The following is a 25,828-nucleotide window of genomic DNA, read 5'->3' on the forward strand; positions in this document are numbered from 1 at the left end:
TGAAATCCTTCCCAATCGGCGTTATTTTATTTGAAACTTTTAGAATGACACAATTGTTGCAGATGATTACTTCACAATGGATGGTACAATAGCTTGAAACGTTTTCACCACACTTATACAAGAATATATCACTTTAAATGAAAAAAAAATATTACTTTTGGAGGGGCTTATTAATGAAAAAACGTGAAATTTCTCAAACTTGCAATATTTTTGACTAGTAATATATATATATATATATATATATATATATATATATATATATATATATATATATATATATATATATATATATATATATATATATATATATATATATATCGTCAAACTTAAAACACCTTAATTCAATAGTCGTTGAGAAAAGAATAATTGATTAAAAAACTGATTTAATGATGACTTTAATTTGTATCCCTATCTTTTCTTTAGAAGACTTATGGATATATTTTTTAAGAAAGCAGTGTAAATATATTTAACTTGAACTTCTAGAATCTGAAAATTATTTTCTAGTGGAATGTTTTCTTTCTCAATTTTGCTTGTTTTCTTAATATTCTTTAGAAGCTCAGGGGCAGTTTAATTTTAAATAAAAGATCTTAGGAATTTCCAACAATAGTGCTCATGTTTTTATTTATTAAACAAAGCTTTACCCCATACGATTGCGGAGATGTCTCTTGTATTTTATCGGTTGCCATAGCAACAAAGCTGTTTACTTCTCCTCATTTGATTAGGATTCTGCGGATGGCTGAAAATTTCTATAATTGAATTTACGAGCTTTGCATTCTCTAGCACAACAATAGAAGTCCAAAAGAAGGCTTTTGAAAAATCTTGCGGGCGGGTAACCGAGATTTTGAAGATTTATATTTTATCTTTGGAAGATTTAGAAATATTTTTTTTTTGTGAACACGAAATACGACAGTTTCAGAAAAAAAAAAAAAATACGAGAATATGTTTAAAAAAATGCATATATTTAAGATAACCATTTTAAGTTGTTTACAAAAGTATAAAAGTTATAAAGAACAAAAATAATTCAGTATAAAAGTTATAAAGAATATAAATAATTCATTATCTTGATTAGAGTTAGGATCAAAACAACGATAAAATAGGAAAATTCAAATAAATATAGCTGTAATCTTATTGCAAATGCAGCTCTTTCTTCCGCGATATTGAACGAAAATATTTGTATTTGTGCATTGTATGCTGGATTTGGTTCCAAAACAAATTATCATTTATAACCAGCATTAAAATTCATATATCATTTGATACTCAAGTGGTGAATTTTCAAGTTGATTTAAGTTTGAAATCTATAACAGATTTTGTTGGATAAAAGATTCAACGCTACTGTAAGAATATATAGTTATACATCAAATTTGAAAATTATCTTAATGTTTAGGACTAACTGTGTATGTAAGTTGTATTAACTTATTTTTCTCATTTAATACAGGTTATAGAAGGAGCTACTTTACTAAAACCAGCTTATAAAAATATTTTTAAAAAAATTAAATCAAGTACTTATTTTGGATTTCGCCAATAATTACAAACACATAATGAAATTATTTTCTTATTAAAAATGCCTCAATGCAGATTTGTTTTTAATTTTTGATAATTACCATTGAGAATAAATAGAATATTATTCTAGACAATTTTTCTATGCTTTATTTGTTTTGTTTATTTAAAAAAATTATCTGTCTATGAAAATAGTGATTATCATCATCTTGTGAATTTGTGAGACATTTATGGATATTGCTTTGTTTTCTTACTTGCACTCTAATAATTATAAGGTAATGAACAAGAAATTTATTTATTTGATCCCATATATAAATAAAATTTTATCATAGATTCTTCAGAGTGAATTTCGGTTTGGGATTGTTTCCTTTCATGGCCAAAATCTCAGCACAAGATTGAAGAAAAATTCAGAGCAATGGACAAAATATTGCTGAATGATAAGAATGTTCTTCTTTTTTTAAAGATTGTTACAAAGAGAAATTTTTAACTACTGAAATAAGAAATTGTAAATTTATGTTTAAATTAATAGGTCTAAACTTTCAGCTGTTTTTCCAATTTTTTAAATATGTTATTATACAGAATTTAATATTCAAACTCTTGAAATATGGTTGAAAATATACTTGATTATTTTCTGAAACATGGTTCATACATTGAGAGCATACAACAAAGCACTGCATATCTGTTGAAGGAAAATTCAAACTTATTTTCAAGAAGTAAAGAAAATAAATGAAATGAACAAGCAGCAAAAAAAAAAGCTATTCAGCACAGCGTAAATCATTTTCTGTTTCAAACATTTAAAAACGTGTTTCTTCTTTTCAATTCAGTTTCTAAAATATAAAACAAAAAGCATAAAAATTTCTATCTAAGATCAACACTTTCAACAAATTGAATTTATCGATTGTGTTCTAGGAAGGATTCCAACAATGGAATGCTTCATCTTCCTTCTACTTTTTTTATTTTATTTTGTTATGCATTTGTAGGAACACATTTGCAAAGTATCACACGTTTTTGTTTTAGTAGGATATCTGTAAGAAAGTGCATAAGGCTTATATTGCATTATACATACCAACTGAAGAGTCTCCGTTTCCTAAAACAAAATTTCTCTTCGGAAAATTTTCACATAAAAGTTTTTGGAATTTAAAAAAAAAATTAAAATTGGTTTTTATTCAAGAATGCATATTCTTTTATACTAACTGCTAAACGTTCTGCATAAAATTGTTAAAAAATTGTGGGAATTAAAACGCGGCTTCTATTTAATTTGTAAATATAAATTAAAATAAATTTCTTATTAGAATGCACACACAAACACAAGAAGAATATTTGAAGAGTTTTCGTATAAAATTTTGATAAATATTTCTACTATAAACTAATAAATGCAGTTATATTCGTTTTACTGCAGAATATAACAGATGTTTGAGGGCTGCAAATATTTGTTATTTAACTATAGCATTTAATAGTTTAGAAATATTCGATTGACTAGTGAACTAGTAATAAAAACCTGAAAAATAATAAAAACGAACGTATAATTGTTAATTAATACGAAAGTGTATAATTAAAGCAAATTGTTTAATAACCACCTTAATTCATATAGAAGTGAATTAAAATGTCAAATCCAGCAAATATACCTACAATAAATGCGTAAAAAAATATGATAAAACTTTCAATCTGTCTTTGGTTCCCAACTTATTTTGAACTAACTGCTAAACGGATAGAGTACTAAAAGATTAGTAGACAGAGCTACTGTAAAATTGCGAAAATTAATTAGTCATTAAACTACGTAAATTACACAGAGATTAAGTTTTAAGATTTTTAAATAATATAACGAGAATTTATTTTAATTTAAGAATAAGCTGTCTGAATTTAAATGAACAACTTTTTTCGAAGGCCTAACAGTTTTCTCACACTACTGAACGATGATCTTGTTGCGACTTGTTGCTACATTGCCAAAAGGATGTTGATATGTTTTACAGCATGCCCTTAACTAGAAATTGCACTTTACTTGAATGGATGTTTTGTGGATCCTCCAAGATGTCAATTCAAAACACTTTCAACTAATGCTCTTTCCTTAAAATATGTGAGAAGATATTCTAAACATATCTATTGAGCTTGAGATTTTGAAATTTGTAAACAAAATAATACCATCTGTGCGATCTGTGTAGTAAAAGTCGCTATAGAGCATTTATTTATTTAAACATTGATACGCTCTCTTTATTTCATTCTAGCTACTTTTAGATGTTTTATAGGTATTATAAAAGGCATTTCTGGTGCCTTCAAATTATTCGGATTTTACCGATATCATCATTATTGATAATAATATTTTATTTTTGGCTTCATTTGAACATATTTTTTAAATACTTTTTAAAACTTTAAAATAAATTTTCTTTTGGCTTAAATATAAGAATGCTTACAAGGATTCATTCTTTTAGTTTCACATTTCCATTCTCTCTCTCTTTCTTTCTCTCTTCTCTCTCCCTTTTTTTTTTTTTTTTTTTTTTTGTAATTTCTATGATTTATCTTGCATGATGCCTATTCCGTTCCTGGAAGGTAACTTCCTCCTGATCAGACTGAGATAGATGTAAGCATAAAATATGAAGCATCTGATTTTTTTTAAATTTTTATCGATAGAAAATGATATTTTTTTAAATATCATATGCCATAAATTTTCGATTGTTGGATTTCTTTTTAAGGCATACGAGTTTCTGAAAATTTCAACAGTAAAATTGCTACTTGTCTAGTATTCCACATCTTAGCTTTTATTTTGATAGACTGCCAGTTACTAGAAGCAGAAAATCGATCATTGGGATTTCAATCGGCATTTAACATATTAACTGCAGAATCGAAGCATGTGAGAAAAAGCGCAAGTCAAAACATTTCCCACATTGATTCAATTTATTTTCTAGAATAACGTGACATGTAAAATGAATAATAGATGTTCAGAATCCGGATAAAAACAATATACATTTACATATAAATAAAAATAATAGGATGAATGAATTACTTATACAGACAATTTTATAATACAGATTAACATAATACTCACAATATCATTTCATACCACAAAAGCCTCATATAACATTGTAGAATTTAAGGAGGTATATTGAAGTCATTATAGTAGGGAATTCAAAAAGTGATTTTCCTTTTCTAAGAAGTGTATGTACTGGCTGAAAGACAAGCAAAGGAGAGAAGAATAACGATATTTATTTTAACATTACAAAAGATGACAACATTTATGGAAGATTCATTTTCAAATCTAATTCTTAAATGAAATAAAATGGTGTGTCAATTCACTGTTATTTCTTGGGTTAAGGAAATATTATTCATTCATTATTCTAAGAATTGTCTAAAATTATTTTAAGTATGAAATGAAACACAAGTAATTTTCATTGATATTCGAAGTTAAAATTAATCTCAACAATTATACAACATTTAAAAAATATTGAATACAATCTATTAAATTCATAATTTTCTATTATTACATATTTATAAATTATTAATTTAATTTTGTAAATGCTTAGTATCTTTATAAAAAGTACTTTGCTCGGCATGTCTGATCCTCAAGACAACAATGAAATAATTATATATATATATATATATATATATATATATATATATATATATATATATATATATATATATATATATATATACAGTATATATATATATAAGAATAACAAGAATAAGAGAGACAACATAAGCAAAAATAAACAAATATAAACAGAGAATAAAATAACATAATTCGCACCATTTAATTAAATATTATATATCTAATATACTGTTTTTTTTTAAAATATAACTGTTTGTTTACTGTTTTGAAGAATATCTCCCTTTTTGAGCGAGCCATAGCAGTTTGATGATGGACAGATGAAATCTGAAATAATCTATTTTTCTTTCTGAATTAATCCCTTTTTCAGCTGTGAATATACACTAAGAAATTAAAGATTATTTTCCACATTTTTCAAGTTCATGAATGATATTAGATGTCATTTCTTACGAAATTAGTTTAGTTGTTTTCTATAGTCAATTAATATGACAATTTAGTGGGAGAGATGTAATTGGATTGTCAAAAAAAAATCTAAAATGCGTTTTAAACCTCAACTAGATTTATATGTAACTTAATGGTATAGCAATTACGCTTAATTTTGGTTTTCTTCGTATTACATTAAAAATAAATAAAACGTGAAAGTAAAAGAAAGGAATAAATGAATAAAATTAAAAATAACGATATTTTGATTTCAAAATCTGGCAAATTTAAAACAGTAAATGAGAATTGAAAATATTTTTAGGAATTTTAGAATACGTATTGCTTTGTTATATAAAACAAGAAAAAAAATTGTAATGTTTCACCATGGAAATTAACCAAAAATGGCTACTCCGACTCACTCAAAAGCATGCAGAAAATTTGAATGATCGGAAAACTGCCACAGTATATGCGGGAACTATGTTTCAGTCCAATGGCCACGGTACAACCTCTCTCACAATAGGCATGACCATCATCAATAAGAGGTAGCCGACTCCCACTATTTCTGCATCCAACCTGATAGCGAGAATCAATCATCATACCAGAAACTTCTCATCGTCATTTCTGAGGTGCCCACGGTGATAGGTAAGTAAGTCATATCACTGACTGTCCCACCCGCCCGAAGACTCAAGGATAAAAATACTGAATGGCTGGACCGCCGCAACAGCTACATTGGCGGGAACTGTGGTTGAATCCTAAGGGGTCTCACCGGCCATGATTTAACACTTCCCTACCGAAGTACGTCCCGTCATCGATGGGAGGAGCCAGGCCCTCACCTTTTCTTGTACCTTCTGGGGTGGTAAGATCCAACCACTATACCAGAAACATCTCATCCTCATTTCCAGGTGCCCCCGCCCCGGAGAAGATAAGTATGTAAGTAAATATGAATTGCCCTAAATTGAAGAAATTATGCATTATTAGGTTAATAAAAATCTTTGTAGATTAAATATTATAAGGAATAAAATGACAATTTCTTAGTAGCATAACAGTCACACCTATTAAGAAATTTCTGAGAATCATTGTGCAATTAAATCATCAATGCAACCTGTAAGGAGATAATAGGATATATTTAAGACTTAAACTAGCCATTAACTTGCCACTTCGAATTCACAGTTAATTGGCTATGCTAAAAGTATATTTAAATTAAAACTGTCTATTACGCATCATTCGACTAAGATGACATTCACTAAAAATTATTTTTAAAATGATGATATAATTAATAGGGTTCTCTAAGAAAAAATAGGTATTTCCAGTCCAGCCTCATTAAATTCACATTTCACAGCATTCCGTGCAGGTGCGTAGAACGTAGACCAAAATTACCTCAACGGGCGTGGAGATAAGATCACATTTGGCGTCGTCGATTAGCGAGTTGCAGAAACGATTATCTGGATTAACAGACCAAATGAAACTCCGGATAAGGAGAGCACAACACGCTACATCACTTTGAAATGATTCATTTAGATTGCACGGAAAGGGTGTAGGCCACGAATTGAATTTTAGCTTTTGCTGTGAATTCTCAACTGGGGTAGATGATTGCTGCGTCCCGTTGGGAATGCTCAAGTTGTACAAATAAGAACTGGTGAGGGGCATTAAAAATGGAAATTATCCTATTTAGAAACCTATTGAGAAAAAAATGTAGAGAATCGCTTAATGCCAGGAGAATGCATTATTGTGTAATTGTTATGGCTTTCCAAAGCAGCTGCAGAGATTTCAGTAATCCGAAAAAAGAAATAAATGGTTATTTAATTTATATAATAATACTCTAGTTATTTTTTGATCTTTTATTCTTGCACATGTACATGTATTGGTACTGCAATTTTTAATTATATAATTGAAAGTAGATGTAGCTCATTTACTATTGCATTTTTTTGCTTTGACATGTTGCAAATGATTGGTATTCTCTGCATTAGGCAATCAGCTGATTCACCTAAAATATTTGTTGAACCTTGGAATTAAATGTGTTGTATAGAACTTGATTTCCATCATTCTTAAAAAAAAAATTTTAAGCAATAAAATGCCAAAGGCATATTATTTTTCTAGTTTCACATTTATTCTATTTCATTTACTGAATACATGAACATTTCTAATGTCTTTAAGTCTCATTACATCATAGTGTCATTACATATCTATTTGTCCAGGAAATTAATATATTTTCTGCACGTTGGCATTCGTTGTACTATAACTTCATTTTCTTCTTCCCCATGGGAATTGCACAGAAAATAATAAACAGATCTTCTTTAGCTTTAGACTATGGAAATAAATAAAGGTATTAAATGTTTTATAAAATTATATAAGTTGTTTTAATTTTATTCTAACGAGGAAAGTTACTGTTAATTTTGTGGACAGTTTTTTTTTTTTTTTTGAGAAAAATGTATCGAATTCTAGTTTTTTCAATAAAATAAAAAACATTTTTGGAAAATAATATTTTTGCATGTTTTTGTGGATGATTTTTAAAATCTAACTTAACCTGTCGTTAATTAGAATATGAATTAAAATTTCGAAAATTACTTTGAGTACATTTCTATTTTTTAAAGTATATCTGTACCAAATTTGGTAGCGCCTTTCATTATTGTATCTTTTGTAGAGAACTAATATGCATGCCTACGTTAGTCAGAGTAACGATATATTCTCGGTTTTCTTTTTTTCCTTTAAATCCTTATGAAAAAATTTAAATAAATCAAACAATTTTAAATGAAATTTAATGGTATAATTAAAAGTGTTTATTCAACTTATAAAATTTATATTACATTATTCTTAACTCAACATTTATCCATATTTGCATATTTTTAAGTCGGTAGGATTAAAATTATTAAAAGAAGATTTAATCCAAAGATTGGAGATTGATTATATCCATTTAAAAATAATTAAATACTACTCAATTCCTTTTTAAACCTGCATGAGTTGGAAAAAATACTAAGAGTATTAATTAAATTGGCTTAATTTTAAATTATGCATAGCCATTGCTTAAGTAATTTATATATTGCATAGCCGAATTTCAGGTTTTGCTAAAATAAGATTTTCTCGTCAAATTTGAATAAAAATTCAAATTTATTTGCAATTTTTTTTGTTATTATTTGCATTAAAAAATCAAGCTTTTAAGTTTTATAAATGAATAAAGCTTTAAACAAAATTTCCATTCAAAACTACATTTTTATACAAACCTACATACAAACCAAATAAATCTACATTTTCTCCTTCGTAAACTGAATAAAGTATTTATTCTTATTAAATTATTTATTGACTTAATTTCATAAACAGTAGAGAAAAATTCAAAAATTTTAGATCATTCAGACATTTTAATACATATTGAATTCCATCATATTTCCTGCTCTATTTTAGATACTCAAAACTAGTAGCCCTGAATATATATTCTGCAATGTAAACATAATTCCTAAATGTCTCAGAAGCACATGAAAATAACTAAATATCAATTTTTGCTTAACTTTCCAAATTTTAGTCATAGTTTATGCATATTTTTAGAGATACTTAAGACTGTAGGACACTCGATGGTATCATTAAGAAAAAAAATTGAGAAAATGATACTTGGATCGATACCTTAAGTGGTCTTTAATGACACCGTGGAAGGAACAAGTAAGTAGTTTGTTTTCATGACGTTATCGGCAAAGTTGCGCTTCGTAACATTTGGCAAATAGGACCATCCATACATATAAGGAGATTTTAATGACAGAAAATGCTTAGCCGGTTTTTTCCGTCTGATGAAACAATTTCAATGCCCTGGAGCTCCTGAATAAAAAAAGATGATTTTTCATAAATTGTTGGAAGTGTTAAAAACAATGTGGTAAATTATTCGTGAAATAGAAGATAAGTAATCTCGAGCTCAAATTTAAGGGGTTGTAGAATAGCGCTTAAGATACAGAAGTGAATTAAAATTGTTCTTTTAAAAATAACATATTTCCATTACTTTTATCCATATTTATATAAAAAAAGGCACTTGATAATTTTCGAGGACATATTAAAAAAAGTATTCACAAAAAAACAATTATCAAAATAAATATTTTTCATAATACAATACAACATATTATTATTAATTTTAATTACTAATTACACAGTGCATATTTTTATTATTTTTTTATTGCAAATTGGTAAGATAATGCCTATGATTATCAAGAAATTAGAAGACATCAATTTTCTATGATTAGAAGAAATCAGAGCTTAGTTTAAAGTTTTTCATAGAATCCTGCTTATGATTAAAAAAATCATTATAAAAAATGTAAACAGTACAGATTTCTAATGTTGCTAAAAACGTAAAATTTGTATTTCATGCCATATACATAAGAATTCATTTTATCAATTGTTAAATTACTCAGAAGTTAATAAAAATGCACTTATATAAATAAAGCAAATAAATATCATGAGGAAATGTAAAGTTGATATATAGTCTAAATCAGAACTGCCATGATTTGATTAACTTTTTTTTTATTTTTATTTTAAATGTATGTCGAAGTACCTCCTATAAATAAAAACTTATATCTTTATAAAAAATGCAATTATCCCATATGTACCTTGAAAACTTCGCATCCTATTATGAAGCATTTCTCAGATATCAGACAGATAAAACTATTTAAAAGGTTATTTTAATTACAATTCGACTAAACATAAAACTGCATTCTAACTACTCACGTTTCAGAAAAACAGCATGTTCAACTGATTTCAAATAATCATGGTGCTTAGAAAATTATCTTGGGACATTGCGATCGAAACGATGCATTGAAAGATGTTGTAGCACTTACGAAATAGATACTATACATCATCATTGGTCAAAGAGAACAAACCCTATGAATTTCACTTAATATAGAACAAGGACATTAAGTTGAAAAAATGGTAACCCCGACTATTTTTAATGACATTTGGCATGGCATTATTTATAAATAAATAACGTAGGTTTTTCGAACGAACTCAGCATTATGATTCATATATCAGGGAAGGGGCCAAGTAAAAAAGGAGAGACCGTCTTACAATCAGCTTTCTTCTGGACGATGTTATCAGGATACAATATTTGGATGTTCATTGACTTACATTTATTCAGGGATGGGTGAAATGTTAGATTTGATCAATTTGATAATTCCGATGCAAATGACGCTCAAAAATGCTCATATTTTAACCTGAAATTCTCTGTTATAATTAAAAAGAATTAAAAAAACAATTTTCGAGTAATTTACGTAAAACTGATAGTGTCTGAATTTATTTCAATCCTCAAAATATTGCAAAAAGTATTATCCTACTTTTCTGCTGTTAGCATGCTCTAAAACTTACCTAATCATTCAAAGATAAAGCTGAAACGTTTCTGAAAAACAATTTAAGGATATAAGTGGTTAACATTTCAAATATGGCGCAGTGAAGAAAAATTTGATTCCTCACGATTGTTATCAAATATACGAAACTCTAATTATCCAAATTTATGTTTTATCGATTTGTGAGGGGACGAAATAATGTAGAATGATATTATGGACATATTGTTTGTAAGTGTCTGGTAATTTTCAGTGATATGTTACCTTATGTTAATAAATAAAAAAACTAAAATGGAAACAATAATAAATTTATTAATAATATAGTGTTCTATATTAGTAGAAAACGATACAAAACTATTTGTATAGATAGTAATTCGGAATTCAAGAATGGAATTTTCATCAATGAGATCCGTTTTTTTCCCCTTTAGATCGATCACGCAGTTTTAAAATTGAAACAAAATCAGTATTTTTACTACTGTGCCCTTTTGGTGCTTTGGAGTTTGGTTATTTTTCGCTTCAAATATGGGAAAAAACACCTTTAAACTTTTATTAACTAAATAATTCATTCAAATTCATCAGTAATTAGGTAGATGAAGTTAGCCATTTTATAAACAATGTCATTTCAATGCCTTAATCAATAAATGTTTTTGCTGGAAGTGAAATATTTCTTTATAATAATTTTGAGTATATTAGGTTATTTACATCTTTCACGCATTAAATACATATTTAACGTGAAAATAATAAGTATTACGTATAGAGTATCTCTTAAATGTACGCCTTTTAGCAAACAGCATTTATTTTTCATCTTTGAGAAATGAAATATTTATCAAATTTATAATTTTTAAAAGACCATTAGGTGTCTTCCATTTGCATATGTTAGTGATTTAAGAGTTCGAAAGCACTACATTGTTTATATTAACTTTTCAATATTTGAATGCTGACGTATCCAATCATGGATAATATAATATTTTTCTAAGCGTTTTACTTTCCAAATGCTTTAACCCTTAACTGGAGACATAAATTTCCTCACGCGGTCAGAGGCATAGAGTCAAAAAGTCTCCATTTTTATTTTTCCTTTTTGTCTTTAGTAAACAGCATTGGAATTTACTAAGGAAATACAATATATTCTGGAAATCATGCAATGACCAAAAATTCTAAAAATATTAATATTAAGAATGTCAAATGCTTTAATTTTAAATTTTATAAGAAAAACTTAAACAATCTTTAATTTGTATTTCCTTCATTTAAATTTTATGGAATTACAGTAATGTTAATAACTCTCAGAATTTAACAAATAAAAATGAAGAACACAATATTTAAAAATATTATTTTAAGAATATTTCTTTATTCCTTTTTGCATTATTGAAATTTAGACTCATAAAGCTGCGTAATTAATTCCACTATGTCCCAATTACGCAAGTCTGACTTCTCTTGATTTCTATATTTTTGCCTAATTGCAGTAAATTTAAGATTTATAATTTTACATTTCATAAGGAACATGTCGGTTGAGAAGATATAAATCTTGGCTTTATTTTTAATCAGATATAGCCGTTGAAAATTAGAACGAATTCAGGGCAGCTTCAAAACGATATTATGCTGAGGCGTCCGAGAATGTGAACTCACTAAAAGCTTCTTGGATCACTTGAATCTATTTTTTCTTTACCTACAGAAATAATTTTCCATGTAGTATTCCTCTTCTTCTGAACCTACGTCCAATATTTTTTCACTTTCTTGATCATTTTTTCCTTCATGGCCGCTTATAATCGTTTCTGCATAACTAATATCAGAATCAGCTTCCGACATTTCACATTCTTCAAACCATTGCATTACAGTTTTATCAAAATCTGGTTTACATGGCTGAATATATGTTCCTGTTTGAATATTATTAATTTCTTTTTAAACAGCATTATATTTTAGACAAAGGAAGTGAATTCCAATGCGAAATATATAGAAATTAACTGGTGCGTCATATATTTCTTTAATCACAACTTCTGGCACGTGGTGCCAATGACTCCATAAGTAAGAACAAAAACTTTGAAACAGAATAATTCGGTTATACATATGTGTTCCTACATATATCTTTGTCAAAACACTGCTAAAGAACAATCTTGAAGCTCTGAGGTACTGAAGAAATGAGCACAAAAGTTAATTTTAAATGAATAGGCGTTGGTGAAGACAAAAGAATCATGGTTATATGAATTTATGGAATCATATCGATCATTTGGCAAAGAAAGTATTGTTTTGACAGAACTCTTCTAGATGCCACGGACATAAAGAATTCCTTGGCAAGGGTTCTGAAGTTTCTTATTTCAGAATGAAAGATTAAAAAGAAGTTTCTAATCAATGTGTTTCACGCTTGTGTTTACATTTCAAGTCTTTACCAAACCAGTTCGTGATGCTGAAAAATAAAATATTTCGATAGGAAGTATTCCTTAATAATTATCTGGTTTATTCATTTTGTTATCCAGGACAAAAATAACCCTGACAATCAGAGTTAATGAGCAATGCGGAGTCATTTTGACTCCAGTCTCCGGTTACGGGTAAATTAAATCTGCTTCAAATGCTATTAATAATTTTCGTTTTAATTAATCTTTCGAATTTTTATGGGAATTAATGAAAATCAAACTAGAAAATTTTTGATATTATTCACTAAGCATTTCTTTAAAGTTTTTGTAATTCAGATGTTCATTAATCTTCTAAATTATTCTTACAAATTATTCGTTGAATACTTCATTATCGTAAAGTATAACATTTCATCAAAAAGAGTACAATTTTTTCTTTTTTATAATTGCGTTGAATGTATAACAGTCCACAGTTATATTTTTATTGGCCGTTATAATTTAACGCATTGCTACTTCAAAAATCATTAGTGTTTTAATTGTCCAATAAAAAAACTGCATTGTGAATTTGATCCTACAAATCATATTTCAGATTTAGATACGGATTTTAATAAAATTTATTTTTTATTAATAATAAACACCTATGTCTTTAATTGTTACATCCAGTTTTATCTGGTTTATTCACTTACTAGGAAACCTCAAACCTGCTATTTTCTTACTTTATTTAACAGAGTTGGTGGATTTTTTTTCCTTTTTTAAAAATATCTTTTTAAAACGTTGTTTATTATTTCTGAATTTTGCATTTCGAAAATTCTGATTTCCACGGAGAAAAGATTGCAAATCTTTCTCAAATTACAAAAGCTCTGCATACAATAAATACTCTTTGAAAATAATAATGTAAAATTTTCAACATCGCATTATTTTATTTTTAAAGTTTATTTTATATTCGGGTGAATAGTAAAAGTTGATCACAAGCACACTGATGGAACACAAAATTTAATTTTAAATGAATAGGCGTTGGTGAAGACAAAAGAGCCGTGCTTCTCTGGTTTTATGAAATCATATACATCATTTCTCAAAAAAAGTTTAAGTATTGTTGTGGCCGAACTCCTCTAGATGTCTCGGCCACAAATAATTCTTTTGCAAGGATTATGAAGTTTCTTATTTCTGAATGAAAAATTAGATTAGAAAGAAGTGTCTAAACCATGCATTTCCCGCTTGTGTTTACATTTCAAGTCTTTACCAAAGCAATTCGTGATGCTGAAAAATAAAATAATTCGATATGAAGTATTCTTTAATAATTATTAAGCAGTAAGTGGGGGAAAGGGGAAAATAAGATATAATTTTTTCATTCAACTATCAACAAAGAATGAATGCGTTGTGGGATTTTTTTTTAATTATTCTTTTCATAAACTTTACTAAGATATTTACAATTTCCAAAGACAAGCATATATATTATTTCATTTGTTTTTGAACAAAATATTTTCTTAATAAGAGAATTGCCTTGTGGGTACAGTGTAAATTATAATTATTAATTAAATAATAAGAAAAATAAATAATTATCATTGTCATAATTATCATTATTTAGGTTTTGTTATGCAAGTAAAATTAATTTGCTTGAATTATTTCTCCAACATTTTGTCTTAAATCTAGTTTTGTAACAATCAGAAACTAAGATATTTCTTAATATTTTAGTAGGATGTTTCATATGGGCTTGTTGTGGCAATTGATAAGAATTTATGACCGAGGAATTCTTATTTATTGAAATATGATTTCACCTCGTAATGAATTTATCATATATGCACAGAGGGAATAACAGAATTTTATTTTTAAGTATATGTATGGCAAACATAAACTGTAGTAATTAATTGCTTGAAACATTGAAAACATAATAGTAGCAATAAATTAATTTACTATATAAATTTTAGCAAATTAATATCATTATGAAAAATTAAGAAATTTGTGAAGAATTCTACTACATTTTCTACATCCAGAGAAGAATTTACAATTTTATATATTATAATAATCATAGAAAAAGACAAAAAAAAAAAAGAATTCAATCAATTTCAAAAATAAATGAAATTTATTTTAATTTTTCTAACAAAATAAAAAATAAAAATATATTACTTTTCACTTCAACTAAAAGTAAAAAATAACAATAATAATAATTTCATTTTATTTATGAGCTATTATATCATTAATTGATTGAATTTAATCAATGATAATATGACATATAGCTTCAATATGCTATTCAAATGCTGAGGAATTTAGAAGTATTCACAAACTAGCTCTTAGATTCTATTGTAAAATAATATTTTAAATTCAAAACAACTTTACTTAAATTTTTCACAATAGTTGGTTAAAAGATTATTCTGTGAGAAATCATAGTAAGGAGGATTTTAATTACTTTTGTGAATTTAGAATCCCCTGGATTTATGTGATCAACTCGAAGCTGTAGTCACGTTTGCAGAAGCACATAATTAAAATAAAAGTAAATACTAATTAAAATATGTCTTTTAATTTAGAGAAACCTGAATGGATAAGTGAGATATGCATATTTTTGATTAAAATTAATTATCTTAGCTGAAATTTCCCTCCGGCTACTCAGTTCGAATATTGGAACTGAGAAAATGAAATAACATCTGGATGTGAGGATCCTGGTTTTTATTGAGAAATTAACCGTTATGTTATTTAAAACTCCTGAAATATATACGCAGTGAAATTCTGGTAAATTATTTGATTACAGTTAATGTGAAATGGAATTTCGAATGATTGAAATGAAAAAAAAGGATATTATAAACAAATTCTGAATTCTTATTATAAAACTTTAGAAGCCTTCAAACCTCGTTTAAGAAATCTGAATAGTAATTTCTAATAATTTCAAAAATAAAAACACTGACTATTCTAGAGGATAATGGAATTATACAATGAAATAGAGAATTGCTACTTTCCTGTTAGTTTTCTTTCAATTATTTCGATTTATTTTTTATGTTTTATTTGAATATAATGGAATTTTGTAATACATTTTATATTTATTACTAGAAATGAGGATGAGATGCTTCCGGCATGGTGGTTGGATCTCACCAACCTGGAGGGTACAGAAATAGTTGAGGAATCTGGCTCCTCCTATCGCTGACGGGATGTACTTCCTTCCGGGAGGGTTGTACCGAAGCCGGTGATGACCCTTAGGACTTAACAACAGTTCTCGCCAGTGTTGCTGTTGCGGCGTTCCGGTCCTTCAGTAATTTTTCTGTATGCCTTCGTAGCAGGTCGGAAGTCAGATGTATGAATTATTACTTAATGTTTTAGAATTGTGAAATTTTGTCCTCTTATGTATTCTAGATGTTAATAGATAATATTATATTGTCAGAGTTTAATCAATTCATAAAGGGCTTAATTCCTTTTTTTACTCACTGCTTCTACATGTTGTAGCATTTATTAATAAGTTATTCGTTGATGCCAACATATTTAAATAATAGTTATAAAAATGCTTAAAAAATGGAAGAATAATTGAAATAAAAATTTAATTTTGGATATGTGTGTTTTTAAGAATTAATTTTAATAAATTTCTTTTATTATAATGTTAAGGAAAAAAAGCATTGTTAAATATGCAGAAAAATTATCTTAACATATAAATGATATCTTAGATGAATGAGGCTTTTAAGAAGAAATTAAATAATTTCATTTATTTCTTAATATCTTTTATGGGAAGGTAGTGCAAAACCATAATAGATTTTGTTTGTAATGTAAATACAATACTACTTAATTAATAAGGGTGATATTTCTTTTTTTACGCCACTTGTGCTAAATGTCTCTAGCATAGAAAAATAATGCATTATTATGATTTCTATCCATACTTTATAATAAATAAATACATTGACGAAAAAAAAAGAACCTTTGTAGTTTATTCTGCCTCTACAAATTAACATCTCAACAAAGGTAAAATTTCAGAAGAAATAAGGTCTTCTAATGTAGGCATGAAAAATTATTTCTTTAGGAATCTTTTACATATACACATACATTTTCTTCAAACTTTACCATTAGGATATTCTTTTGTAACGTGATTGATAAAAGTATCATCCACAATAAGGCCAGACACAATTTTTGATTTTAATTACCATCATGATATTGAAATAACTTGAATGTTATAAGTTTTCATTAAAACATAAGATATTCTCATAACGTTTTACAAAAGTACCATGTTGCAATAAATGGCACAATGATCATTTAAGTAGCATTTTAAAAGTCATCGTAAATTGTTATCAATTATATGCTATTGATTACCTTATAATACATGGATTTTTCTCCTGCCAAACATTTAAGGATATTTAACATATTATTTTAATTAAAGCAATGACTTGCATATATTCATCTAGTTTATTTCAAACCTGTGTTTTTTTAATTATTTTAATTTATAATAAATGAAAAAAATGCATTTTTATTTGAGAAAAATAGATATGCAAATGAAATATTCAGAATAAAAATAATTTCCTGATAGATTTTTTTTCTTTTTAATTGCATATTTCAAAATTATTTACTTGGATAATGTTAGCAAAAGAAACATATTTTATATTTAATGACACATCAATATATTTTATTGAAGTTAATGCATGAGCAGAATTTCATATCAAAATGAAAAATAATCTGATAACATTAACGAAACCTTACAATTATATAACCACTTCCTCTATGCGGTAATATTTATTTTTGCAAGCAATAAAAGGCAAACTTTTCTTTAAAGTTGAAACAAAAAAATAATGATAATAAGATAAATCGGTGAACAATCACTGATTCTAGACACTTTTAAGAATGATTTATTTTGTTTATTGTAAATACCAGTCTGTTCTATAATTTTAAATTTTTAAATTTTAAAAATTTATTCAATGAGAAAAATAGGTATCTATAAGTTTTATCTGTTTCACCATATTTTTAGAAACTTCAGAATGGAATCGGATTTCAAATTTTGTGTAAAGATATTTCACGATCTACCTTAAAAATTTTATCTTTTTATAAACAAAACTATAGCAAAATAAAATAAATAAATAACAATAAAAATAAAAATAATGCGTGTAATATTACTTTATAAAAACAGCATTATTCTTATAATTTTAATAATCTTTTTTGGTATCATTCGATTTATTTAATATTTTCCCCCTCATTCCCTGAAAATCATCGGTCTTATATTCCCTGTAGTTTGGGTAGAATACCACCAGCTTTCTTGATGACTTGCATAGCAATATTTTGATTTTTTAAATTAATACTTCTTTCTCTAGCATATAACAAAGAATATTTTTTATTTAACTAAGAAATCTTATTATAATTGTACATAATTTTGGATGTATTATAGAGATCGGCAAAATATGAGCAAAAACTACAAGAAAAATATAAGAAAAATATACAAGAAATATATAAGAAAAATATACAAGAAATATATAAGAAAAATATACAAGAAACATATAAGAAAAATATACAAGAAATATCTTTAAAATCATGATTTTGATATATATATATATATATATACTCCAAATTGTTCTTAGGAATTTTTTTCTCACACTCTTTGTTAGTTAATAACTAGTTCCTAATGTATTACCGTACATTAATAACTTGATTTGAGAACATAAATTCCAATTAAAATACCACAACGAAACATACAAACGTTTAATAATTTTATTTATCCATTAACCGAATACTCCTTAATGTCCTATTTATGTAATTGGAGCCACGCCAGAATTTTACATTACCAACATAATCTTATTTATTACGATCACAAGTTTTCTAATAAGCGATGGCATCAGTTAGAAAAAATAATTAGTCAGTATTTCCTTCAAATCACTAATTATTCATGTAAATGCAGATGAAAATAATTCTTCAAAAAAGCTTATGAGTGGATTATAATCATAGATTTTTTTTATCATTAATAAAATTTATGAGAACGTCTACAACCACCGCAACATTTGAGCCACCATATTCTATTAGACCATGATTCAGGTTTTGATAATAATTATTATTAAATTAAAAATGCGGGGTATCCCCTAAAGTAGCAGAATATACTCGTACTCAAGATTAATGAGGTTTATGAGTATGCTTAGAGGCGTCTGAGCTATATATAACTGTTTCATTAGATTACAACTTGCGTAGTAATTAGTTTTAAAATAAAATATACAGGGCATGCTAACAAATGGAAAAAGCATTTATTTCCTTAAATATTTTATTTAGACATTTACTTTCTAATGCTAAATTTCATTAAATTATATGAAAACAATTAAGATTCTGCAATAACTGATAATAATGTTACAAAAATGTAATTTTTATCCAGTCCTAATAGTGCAAAAGTGTTAAGTAACTGAGTGTGCCTTTCGTATTATCTATACGCTAAATATTTTACGCAAAATTTCATTCTTCTCTGATCATAAGTTTGCTGCCATGTTAAATGGTAATTGACTTGCACCATTTCTTCATATCTCAGACTGGATTTTCAACGATTGTTTCATTGTTTACTTCAAGGATAATATTCATAACAGGGAAGCTATTAAAAGAATGGTATCAAAAAATTACATATGAACTGTCATTAAATTTTTGAAGAAAAATAAAATAATAAATTGAATTCCTTATAAATACTTACATACAATTATCTTCAACACGTATACAAGATAGCATTCTTTTAAAACACCCGTTTGTAAATATTCGATCCAGTTCATTACTTGTGACATGAATCGTTGCTTCATAAATATGTTAGTAAAAGTCCTTTGTACCCCTAAGAGGCGTGTTATATCCAGATGATCCGAAACAACTAATAATAAAGGCATAAACGGAGGAGAATCATTTGATCTCGAAGGAAATTCAACAATTCTTTCAACCCAGTTCCACTTAACAGAGAATTCTGCATTCAACAATCATCCTCACAATTGAAGTACAGGACGAGTAGCAACATATAATTATAATTACTACATGACGGGAAATGTTGCCAAATGTAAATCATTCATTAGTTCAGACATAATTATATTCAAACCTAAATCGGTTATTATTCAGTAATTTGTTGTACAAAATATGATGATCCTTTTTAAGAAAGTTGTATATGGTGAAGATCTTCTCAGATGGTGTATGGATTTTTATCTTTTTTTTATTGCTTTGACTTCAATTTGGAATTGTTATAAGTAGATGTTGCATAAATTGATCAGTCAAAATAAACGGCTATATACGCTACTAGCAAATTTCTATTACTTCATGGTTATTGAATAATGCGCTTCAAAATAAATAGTTGTGAATATATTCCAGTATTGAATATATTCACATTTCTGAAGTAAATAGTCCAAACTATATTTACGATAAGCATCTTTAAATTTAAAAATAAAATTATCTTTGTTAATTTTGTACAAAAAAGTCTGAAATACTACATTGCATAAAAAAATTAAAATTATTCTATTCCTTGAAAATGTTACACAAAATAACATGGAAATTCATATAAACACATAAAAATACATATACAAATTTATTTTTTTAATACTTTTTCTTATCAACCTTCACAGAATCCAAAATGTATTTATATAATTGTCAGTTTTATTTAATGAAACTTCACACTTGGAAATATTTGTTGTGGTGCAATATTTATGACAATAAACAACTAATTGCACTCTTTGGTAACACCCTCTTTATAAATTTATATATATCTATTTAAATAACTTTAAATGATTTATTAATATTACAATATGGTTTACGGGCTACAACAAGAAAACAGTAGCAATGATTTTTTTTCTATTTTTCAGTATTAAAACATGTTATATACCAAGATTTTCAAATTGGGTTAAATATATAAGTGACCAACACATTATAGCTAATTAATTTATAAGCGTCTTGGCATTGTCTTTAATGGTAAGTTCTAAGATGTGCGACCTGGATATAGAATATATATTTAAATTTTCATACATTTTCAATTCTAAGATATTAAGGGTTTATAATTTGTTTTTCTATTTGAGAGAAATGTATGCATAATTTCTCTAATTTTGAATATAATAATATTTATATATCAGATGTGATTATGTTTGTATGCATTTATTAAATGAAGCTATTTAATAAATGAAACTTTTTAGAAAATAAATCTTGCTTTTAAAACACATAAAATGAAAGTACATTTACTTGACACAGATTATTGATTTACTTTTTTATTTTCAATATGAATATATGAAATTATCATAAATCTTCAGGAATTGTGAAATATTTTTTTCTCTGATACCACCTCTCCAAATGAAATAAATGTACGCGCTTTATACAGAGAATTTAAGAGTAAAAAACACTGACTTACAATTTTCTATTAAAAGGACTTTATATTACAATGCTTTTGCTTGGTCGTTATCTGAAAAACAAAATCGATTTTTAAAGTGTAAAATTTAAATTATTCCCATTTGAATATAATCTATGCTTATTCAATTCTATTTCAATAAAAATAAATCAACCTGACACTTTCTACCATTTGTTGAGTTTCCTTTAAATTCATTCAAAATGAACAAAAATATCAATTTTCTCTCGGTTTATTTTATGCAAGCATTGAGTTTTGATCCTAGAGGCGATGAATCCAATTTCTAAAGCGTATCTGAAATTTAAGAGATCGTGAGAAACACGAGGGGGACAGCAGATAGGTCTTTATAGACACGATGCTTGTCATCTTAGAGCTTGATGTATCTCTGGTGCTCTTTGTCTAATATCCGCTTCTCGGAAGAGAAAAACAAGATGTGATAAAATGAGCGGAATCTAATACTTCCGCATGGTTAGGCTTGGGAGATAAGCGGAACGAGAAAGTGACAGAGAAGATTTCGTATGCCATTTTCCTCCTTTATCCTTGTTATTCCGAAGAAAACGCATTTCATTGAGGTCTTAAACTCGATGGCCTGCATTCACAAGGCCATTCTTTCAGTATTTCGAAAACAAAGACTTAATCTATTTTAGCACATTTAATATGGCTATGCATTTTTATTAATTCGTTCCATTACTCCTATTAATAAAACTTCTTTTGTTTATCTTAGTGCATAAAATATTTATTTAATGCACGTAGTTTCATAAAATAAGAAACAGATTTATTTTCTTACTTCTCATTGTAAAAATATTTGTTGTTTTTACTGATTATTTTTTTGCTTCAAAACTTAATTAATAGTGAATGAATGCTTTAAATGCAAATATTGCATTTTTACAATAGGCTCAGAGCTTTAAAAAGATTTAGAAGTTAAAAACCACCAGAGAAATAAATTAATATTAGTTTTTAGTAGAAAAATATGGTTTATATAAACTTATAAAATCTATTTTAATGGAGAAACTAAAAAGCTATATAAAGATTTAGAGGCTTTAAGAAAAAATTCGTTAATTAGTTAAAAAATTTATTAATATTAAAAAAAAGGGATATTTATTTTTTTGTCTGAAATAAATTTTTGCATGAAATATATTCCTAAATGCATAATTTAATTAAAAACACCATATTGATCCCTAATACATTACACAAATACTATACATTTATAAATACCACAAATACCACAATACCATAAACAACATAGATGCCACCATACAGTACACAAATAGACAAGTACAGTGAACCTTTTGAGAAATCACTAGAGTTTGCAAAAGCGGTTCTGGATTTGATCCAATGTTTTAGCATTAAAATATATTTTTGTTTTATTTCATAAAATTTATTCATTTCTAGAATAAAATTACAAGGAAATTTCATGCCGAATATAAATTTTAAAAATATTTATTTATTATAACCTATAACAGCGGAGATTTGTGACGATGTCTGACAAAATATATTTAAAAATATATAATATATTAAAAATATCTAATAGGTTCTTGCTTAAATAAAAACCAAAGGAAATGTGAAAAATAAAATGAAAACGTGATCGAGATTATGGCTTTTCAGCAAAGATGATGTGTCTTGAACAGTTTTCATTATTGCTTTCAGAAGAATAGACCAAGTCGTCAATAAATCTTATGATTCATAAACATTTAGGACACTGCAGATTAAATGACTTTGACAAAACTGATTGTAGGCTTCAATTATAAAAATCATGCAATATTTGTCAAACGTTGCAGCTTTATACAAAAGACAATCACTTTTTTCACTTGGTGAAGAAATTATAAATACTAACATGATTATAGTTTTCCACAAAATTATGAAAATTTTAGTGCCGCTCTCCATCTGTGAATCCTTGTCCAGAAAATATAATTTTCTTTTAGCACTTTTCAGAATCACTAAGAATATTTTCCCATTTATCAGTTTAAGGAAATATTTTCAATAATTTGAAGCAAAAACGCAGGAATTTTCTTAAGAAGCGACATTATAAATATGAGTAAATAGTCGTCTAATTTATTTTGAATTGCACTTTATTTTTTTTAGTCAGTCATGCACAATTATGCATTATTTTTATTATTTTCCATATAAAATATTATTCTATTTTCGTACTTATATAATTGATGTGCAAAAATAGAAAATGGTACTCACATTAACTAAAATGTTTAAATATGCTCAAAAGCATGGTTAATAAATAAACAGAATGTATAAAAATATAGGATATTTCTTATTGCTAATATTCTCTTTGCAAAATATTCCAGACATATTATGTTTGAGGAAAAATATGGCAAGAAGAAAAATGATGAATGCAACCAGCACAATATTTAAATTCGCCACTCTTTGGTAATTTTTTTTTTCCTTTTACTTATTGCAGTTGCTCTTTTAGGTTATATTTGATATAAGTTCTGTGTGATCATGTCTGATATTCCTACAATTTAAAATAAGAATGTTCTGAGATTTTACATGCCAGATAATTAATGAATAGAAAAAGATAGCATAATTCCTGGGCCATGATATTCTGTCAATCATCATATGAAGAACACTTGATAAGTACCAAAGGTTTCTACTCAACTGATGCATAAAAATATAAAGAAAATTAAGTGAAAGAGTAGGAAAAATACTTGACAATACTTTTCAATAAAGCTTTAATGAAAGGGGAGAAAAAGTAATTTAATAAAATAAAATACCTTTCGGAATTAAGAGAAGCCTAAAATATAGAAGCGACACATCATATTTTCTTGTTGCATAAGTAAATATTTAATGATGATGTCATGTTTATTTTTAATAATTGACGAAACATTTTTAGAAACATGTATATTTTTTTTGTTTACGAAATTATTTATTACTCAGGAAAAGAGAACTTAAAATATCAATCATAGCTAATTTGAAGTTTTTAAGAACATTTTTAGAATAGATAGTTATAAATAATCACATAATTGGTTTCATTTATTAAAGACATGAACCACGGTTTAAAACTTCTTTCTTAAATTATTTTATTATAATTATCTTTCATTTCTTTCTCTAAAAACTTATTATTATTTTATATTTAATTATTATCTCTTATTTCTTTCTTTCAAAAATATTTTACTTATTTTCTAGCAGCTGAAAATAAATCTTTCTCGTTGATGATTGTGTAAATTAAATTGTAATTAAAATATCCATTCATCGTTTCAATTTACAGAACTCTGATGAAGAGAACTTCAATTCAAAATAAAAGAAATGATGATCAATTCAAATTTTAATAATACTTAAAATTAGTTTCAACAAATTGATTAATTACCTTGAATATAATTTGAACTCATATTCAAGGAAATTTGATAAAGTAAGTATCACCAATATAAGTGAGGCAAAATCCTTTTTAAAATGGAGTCAAACTTTTGAAACTAATTGTTTTAAAATATTAACCGACTGAGAGCATATTTAATTCCTCATATACGGAATATGCAAAGAGATTTGTGTTCACTAAATATTTTGACATCGAGTTTTTGACTTATCTCCATGTTTCACACTTCCCTAATTCCAGAAAACATAGTTTGTTTGCTCGTCGGTTTGCTCGGAAACGCCTCAAACTATAAGGATGAAATTTCCTATATAGTCCTTATACAACATTTGCAAATTTCTGTCTAATCCTAGATAAGCTTCATGCATAGGAAGAGTATTTGTTTCTCCCTGTATATTTAAACATGATATAAAAAACATGAAGTTCCGAAAAACTTAAAATTTAGTACATTCTTTTATCATGAGATCATAAAATTTTCAATCCAATATTTCTGTACGTTGGCAGTCTATTTGTTTGCATACTTGAACAATATAATTCAGAAACAAAATAATTGAAAAAAATGAAAATTGTTACTTGTCCTAGTAATTACAATTAAAGATTTGTATCACATTTTGATTTTAATCGATGGAAAAGTGAAATTTAAAATGAATATTCGTTATTTATTTTTCTACATTATGCTACGAAGCACAAATCTCCATATTTATCAGTATTTACAAAAGTTGAGTACGCAAGAAAAAGAGACATTTTCTCTTGAAAGTTATTGAGGATTTGAATTCTTTCATTCCATTGCTTTCGATATTACCTTGGGAAGTATATTCCAGCAAATAAAACAGAAATGAAGGTACTATACTGCTTGAGTATAAGAGAAAGCTGTGGGAGGAAAATTCTTCCACTTATTATTTGAAAAAAAATGTACTAATCAGTTTTATTATTACTTTAAAAAATAATTACACTTATATAATGCCTCCTATATTTCAATAGTAATAGTTTATTGCTCATGTTAAAATTTAACAATGCCAATAAAATCAGCAATCCAGATATAATTAGAAGCATACAAAGGGAATTAATACCTTTTTTTCATGTTTAGCATAACCTTTGAAAATTAATCGAAATATT

This window comes from Argiope bruennichi, chromosome 2, assembly GCF_947563725.1.
Source record: "Argiope bruennichi chromosome 2, qqArgBrue1.1, whole genome shotgun sequence".
Taxonomy (NCBI): domain Eukaryota; kingdom Metazoa; phylum Arthropoda; class Arachnida; order Araneae; family Araneidae; genus Argiope; species Argiope bruennichi.